Source organism: Carcharodon carcharias, chromosome 26 (genome assembly GCF_017639515.1).
Source record: "Carcharodon carcharias isolate sCarCar2 chromosome 26, sCarCar2.pri, whole genome shotgun sequence".
Taxonomy (NCBI): Eukaryota; Metazoa; Chordata; class Chondrichthyes; order Lamniformes; family Lamnidae; genus Carcharodon; species Carcharodon carcharias.
In genome coordinates, this window is record NC_054492.1 from 12,281,470 (window position 1) to 12,288,565 (window position 7,096).

Consider the following 7,096-nt stretch of genomic DNA (forward strand, 5'->3'; position numbering starts at 1 on the left):
ATACATCCCCATACTGGCAGGCCTGTATGGTATATTTTTACAGCTCATGTATCTGACCAGAAATAACACATGTGGCTGGTGTGTATGTTATTTGTACACTCATCATCTGACACCAGTAACCATGGCGCATTCTATGTACAGCCTCAGTGAATGGCTTGACTTTGATTCCTCATGAGGAATAAAGCTGTAAGAAGGTTTTCATGTTTGCAGATATACATGTGGAAAAATCCCGCAAAGCAATGCCCCCAATTATACGTTTTGCCATAAATGCAGACCACCTGTATAAACAAAACTACAGATGCATTCCTCGACTGACAGTACTTCCAGTTAATGAACATCAATTTCCCAGTCACTGGGGAGAGTGCTGCTCCTAACTGAAGCTGTATTATGCCTCTGAAGTATGAAGGTTTGGGGAAATACACTGACCAGGATTGTATCTGTAGAACAGTTACTAAGCCAGGTATCCTCTTATTAAGAAAAGTCACAAAACCTGCTATGCAATCAGGAATGATCCCAAAATTCAACACAATTCAACATTTTGATATTTCATTTTTTTTTGTTGCATTGTTAATTCAACTGTTCATCAAATAATGTTTCCTTTGCACTCTTTATTGCCCAAATTTCAAGTTGAGATTTTCTGTGGTCAAACACAATGACAGTAGTTTGCTTTGTTTCTGAAGAAGAGTCATATGGATTTGAAACATTGGGCAGAATTCTCTGCGCCCGACCCGAACAAGCGCAAAACGACGCGCGATTATGTCAGGCGAGCATCCCGACATCATCGTGTACACGTGCAATATTTCGGTTGGCAGCCATGCACCTAAGTCAGAGCTGCACCTGCCATTAATTAAGACACCAATTAAGTCCCTTAACAACCTAACTGATGCCGATTTAATGTTGTACACGTGATTTTTCGCTCGTCGCATGGTCAGAGTGGACAGGCGGGCAGCCTGCAAGTTGCAAAACCCCATCTGTGGGTGGGATAGAAAGGGTCAGCAGCTTTGCCCGTGTGAGTAGTGAGGAGTTTTGGAGATAGTTTGCAGCTGGTTGCTTATTGGTATTTGGCAGCTTCATCTCTGTTCAGGGCCTCATTCTTGGCATTTCTAGGCTTCACTTCAGGGCTTATTGGTGTCTCCAAGGCTCCCGAAGGATTTGGACCATCTGGATCCTTCCAGGTATCAGACAGCCTTCCCTTACCCTGCTCTCCATGGGTGGCATCCCTTCTGAGGAGGAAAAGAGTGCCAGAGGGAAAAGAGGCCAGATGTCCCAATGCAGTTTCCAGGGGAGGAACCTGTGGGAGGAGAGACGCAGACATGAGCGGCACAGGGCGATCAGGTAGTCCAAGGTGGAAGGGGCCGCAGAAGACGCCACTATCCTGCTGCCAAGGTTTACAGGCGGTGATGCAGCTACCTCAATATGTCCGAGGTGCAATGCCGAAGGTGAGTCCGTCTCTCCAGGGAGACAGTGACTTCCATTTGTCAGATGATCGGGCCTGAGATCAGCTCTGACTGTGTGGGTGGACACCCCATGCCAGTGGCTCTGAACGTCACAGTGGTCCTCAACCTCTATGCCAGCATCTCTTTCTAGGGCTCAGTGGGGACCTCCCTGCTTGTCATTGATGGATGGATAGGCACCTAGCTGGGATACTGGGTGCCTCGTCCATCTCACACACAGACATTGACTACCTGAGGTCATTGCCTGTGCAAGGGCTTGCAAGTTGGAGCGCAACTCCAGGCACCCCAATTCTCTTCCTGGAGCTGCCTCTCCTTTAGAGTGACTACTCTCTCAATGGGTGAGGCATTGCATGGACTCTTCCACAACAGAGACCATGGCACACGTACCCTCATGGATCTTCGCCAGATTCTCCTCCACACCTCGCTGGACATCCAGCATCTGCCGCCTAATGGATGACTCCAGAGGCTCATCATCTGCCTTTGACTGAGCATCATCCTGGTCTCCAGCAGTCCTCCAATTGCTGGCACCCTGGATACTCTCTGCCTCTGCCTGCACCTCAAACGAGTGTGAAGTGCTCTCACCGCAGCCAATCTAATTCCCACCAAGGTGCTGGTAGCTGCACTGGTGCCTGGTTCATAGAGTGGGTGTAATGCGGGTGCCTCTAGAGCCTGGTGGTGCTCCAGTGTCAGGGGTAGCTCCTGGAGGTCCTGAGATTGGCTGCTTGGTGGCAGATCTGAGGGACAACAAGGACATGTCATTAGATTAAGTCATCACACTGTCACTGTGTGCGCCAGGCACCCTGGTGAGACCATGGAGATCTGCATCATGGTGCCATCGTCTTTCAATGATCGATGAAGAATCCAGTCTGGAGGGTCCCATCAATGATGAGACTATACAAGAATGTTTGCACCAACCGAAACTCTCACCTCAGTGCATTGCATCCTTGCCTTCATCTGACACCCCAGCCTCACCACGGCCGGTTGACTGAGGTTTTATGGCATCTCTCGAGCTGTAAGGCATCTTGTTCGTATCTGGAGAGGATGAGGGGGTGTGGGGGTCTTCCGCCAGTCCGCAACCTTTCAATATTGTTATGGGATGTCTTCTCCTGAAAGGACAGAAGAGCATTGATGAGTCCACTCTCCACCTGCAGCGCCATTGCAGTCTGGCCAACCCCACCTGAGGAACAACTTGCAGGGCACATCCGAGTCATGGTCCTCGAGCCACAAGACACTCAGTCCAAGCAGCCAGGGCTCACCCCCTTGGCCAGCTCCTTGGTCATCGACAGTTGGCACTCAGACTCTAACACCGCTGAGCTCCATGGGGGGCACAGCCCAAAACACTTTAACACACTGACCCATGCCAACATGGTACTCACCCTTCCTGAGCGCAGCAGGTCATTAAACCTCTTCTGGCAGTGTGCCCAGGTGCACCGCACCATGTTGTGGCTGCTCACCTGGGCTGGCACCTCCTCCCATGCCCTCTTGGTGAGGTGCGATGGCCTCGTCCTCCCATCCCTGGGGACAAGTGTGTCCCTCCTGGCAGCCGCCTCCCCCAGGAGGGCAGCGAGGCGCTCATCCGAAAGACGAGCGCCCACCTGACCTCACCTCCCCCCCTGGCATCTGCATCTTCGCTTGCAGCCATGTCGCTGCAGCAACTCCAATGCGGGCAGCCACCCAGGGGCTGCCTGTGCCGTTTTTGAACCGGCCGCCGGGTCACCATTGGACCCAGCGACTGACAGGCCCTCGCCCACGCCTGCCCCTTCTTGAACATTCTGCAGCCGCCGCTCACGCTTTGTTGGGGGGCCTTAATTGGCCTGCCAACGTGAAATCACAGTCGCTGCCCGATCGCAGGCGGCAGTCCGTTTCGTGGCCGCTCCCTCTCGACCCCGCCAAGCTCACCTGATGAGGGCAAAATCCTGCCCATCAGTCAGTATCCGTGGAGAGAGAAACAAACCTGCTGAGTTTCCCCAGCATTTCATGTTTTTATCTCAGGTTTCCAGCACCTGCAGTATTTTGCTTTCATCTTTCTGCTTTGTTTCTGTTGAGCTGGTTGAACACTGGACCTGTACTGGATAACAAGTTACTAAATCATTTGCAATGTGTCGATTGGATGATGTGAACTGCTTATCTTAAAATCTCAAAGCATAAATATTAAATAGTGTAATTGCACATATGTTTAATGCAACTCAGCAATGATTTAAGAGGAATATTGCAAATAATTTAAGAATCTACTTTTGATTCTATTTTTGAAGCAGTTTAGCTTGTAGTAATGCTGTAGCAATGATATTGTCATTGGACTAGTGAGCCAGTGGTCCACGCAAAGGACATGGGTTCAAATCCCACCATAGCAGCTGGTGGAATTTAAATTCAATTAATAAACATGGAATTGAAAGCAGGTCTCAGCAATGATGATCGTGAAACTATCGTTGATTGTTGTTAAAAACGCAAATGGTTCACTAGTGTCCTTTGGGGAAGGAAGTCTGCCATCTTTACCTGGTCTGGCCTATATGTGACTCCAGGTCCACCATAATGTGGTTGACTCTTAACTTCCCTCTGAAATGGCCTAGCAGGCCATTCACTTTGAGGGCAATTAGGGATGGGCAACAAATTCTGGCCTTGCCAGTGATGCCCACATCCCCTAATAGAATGAAGAAGAAAAAATAAGTGCCTTTGGGGTTAGTAACCAGAATGAGTTTTTAACAACAATCAGTGATAGTTTCACGATCATCATTGCTGAGACCTGCTTTCAATTCCATGTTTATTAATTGAATTTAAATTTCACCAGCTGCTGTGGTGGGATTTGAACCCATGTCCTTTGCATGGGCCTCTGGCTTACTAGTCCAGTGACAATATCATTGCTACACCATTACTACAAGCTAAACCGCTTCAAAATAGAATCAAAAGTAGATTCTTAAATTATTTGCAATATTCCTCTTAAATCATTGCTGATTTGCATTAAATATATGTGCAATTACACTATTTAATATTTATGCTTCGAGATTTTAAGCAGTTCACATAATCCAATCGACACATTGCAAATGATTTAATAACTTGTTATCCAGTACAGATCCAGTGTCCAAATTAAGACGAAGTGTTGGAAAATCTCAACATGTCTGGCAGCACCTGTGGAGAGAGAAACAGAGTTAATGTTTTGATTCCAATATCTCTTCAACATTCCAAGAAGAGTCATATTGGACTCGAAACACTAACTCTGTTTCTCTCTCCGCAGATGCTGCCAGACCTGCTGAGTTTTTCCAGTATTTTCCGTTTTACTTCAGATCTCCAGCATCTGCAGTATTTTGCTCCTATTTTAGTGAGGAACATTCAAATTGATTAAAGATCTAAACAAATGCCCATTTCTCTAGACATTAGAACATTAGCACTGCACTTGTTTATGACAAGTATTATGATGCAGTACAAGGATAATATTTTATTGGGTTAGTGGACTTAGTACATTCAAATTGTTTTATCAACATTGCTAGCAGGATGCAGTTATGTTTGACAGGTTCATTCATGAACTAATATATTTTAAAAGATACATCTAAAACTCTCTTCAATTAAGCACAATTTCTACTTCAGTCTGAGAACTTGGATAGCTTAGGCTATATGAGCTTTAGATTTTCCATCAAAACTACTCCATGATGAGCCAAAATGAATAACTCCACTGTAGGCTATGGTTGTACCAGAGGTCTCTCTCTTGACAGTGATTTACCTAGATAACTGGCAATCAATTGTCAACCCTCACTCAATGAGATCCAGGATTTTATAATGTCAAAGCAAGATTTATAATTTCACTCACTGTCTGTGGGTGCAAAACATATTATAAGAAGGACATTGGAACAGGAGGATAAAAGCAAAGTACTGCGGATGCTGGAAATCTGAAACAGAAACAAAAAATGCTGGAAAATCTCAGCAGGTCTGACAGCATCTGTGGAGAGGAAGATAGAGTTAATGTTTCAAGTCCGTATGACTTGAAAGTCTGAAGAAGAGTTATATGGACTCAAAATGTTAACTCTGTCTTTCTCTCCACAGATGCATATAGGAATAGGAGGAGCCCATTCAGTCCCTCAGGCCTGTGCCTTAATTCAGTTATGTTGAGGCTGATCAGTGCTTGGACTTCACTTATTCGACTAGCTCCGTATCTCTTTACATAACAAAAGTCCATCAATCTCAGCCTTGAAAGTATCAATTACCCCAGCATCCACAACCTTGTTTGGGGCAAGAATTCCAGATTTAAAAAACTTGTCATGTGAAAGAGTCTTTCCTAATTTGTCGCCTGATTGGTCTAGCTCAAATTTTAAGATTATGTCCTTTTTCTTTTTGATTCCCACCATAGGCATCAAGCTATTTAGGGCCAAAATCTCATTTTTATATTGCAAACATTTTGTCAAATCTGTTACTAATATAAACTTTTATAGCTAGCCCTATATATCTAATATAGATCAGAAGCATAAAATCATGCATAAATGTCCTGTTCATTAATTGAAGCCACGATTAAAATGTTAGCGGTTAATAAACTGTAAAAGAATTATGACATGGGAAAGTTACAAAATTTTGTTTTCCTGTCTAGGGATAACAGGTTGAAAGCTCAGAGCTCCCTCGACTTGGACCTGTTGGAGTGAAACTTCCCACAGAAAAATTACTCCCTGGGATTCTATCAATGAAACTCCTTTCTCAACTATTTTGATAGTTATATTTGAATTTCATTTGAATGCACTAAGTGTTCCCAAGCTAATGTCCCACATAGAGGCCAACATATAAGTAAACCCCACTGCTGGTTTTGTCCTTTTTATGTTCCAAACTCAGAAACATTGCTCATTGTTAAAAAGAAATTTGGAAGATGGGCCTCTCTACACTGTATTAAGATGGAAACTTTCTTTTATGATAAGGATGGGGAAAAGTAGGGGTGATTTGACTACACACGCCTAGGGCCTTATTTTTGCAATGATGGAAAGGGCCTCTGGCTTTACCAAAATGGTGTCGGAGCCCCGATTCCAGAGGTCCTACCCCTGAACCTGGCACCCACCAATTTCCACCAGGCAGGGAATGGGGGTGGGTTGTAGTTTGTACATTGTGGTTCATGGAGGCAGCTATACATGTAGAAATGCAGCTGCCTTGAAACAGATGCAAATTTTTGTTTAAGAGGATGTGCAAAACATGAATCGTGGGCTATAGACATTTAAGCAAAAAATCTAAAGTTGCAAGAATTATTTGGAGAGGTAGGGAGTCCTTTTGAAGAGGTAAGGGAACCTTTCAGAAAGGTCCAAGGACCCATTTTGGAGAGGTAGGTTGCCTTTTGGGAGAGGTCAAGTGCACTTGGGGTTGTTAAAAATAGACATGAATGTATGTAAAAAGTGAATAAACTCATTGGAACTCTCAAGCTGTCAAGGCATTTAAACTCCCCAGCTCTTTAAGTTTAGAAAATAAAGACATACTATGACTGCTTGCAATTTCACTACTTCTGTCTGTTGAGGTAAGCCTGAGGGATATCATTATGAAATTAGCTCTCCATGATTGGTTCCATAAACTGTCATTGTCACAGTGGGGTGCCTGTAAGTTCACAGTTTGATTGGCTGTTTCAAGCAGTTATCAAGTCTGGTATGGGGCTGTGAATACAGATGGCTGTGTTCATGAGGAATTAT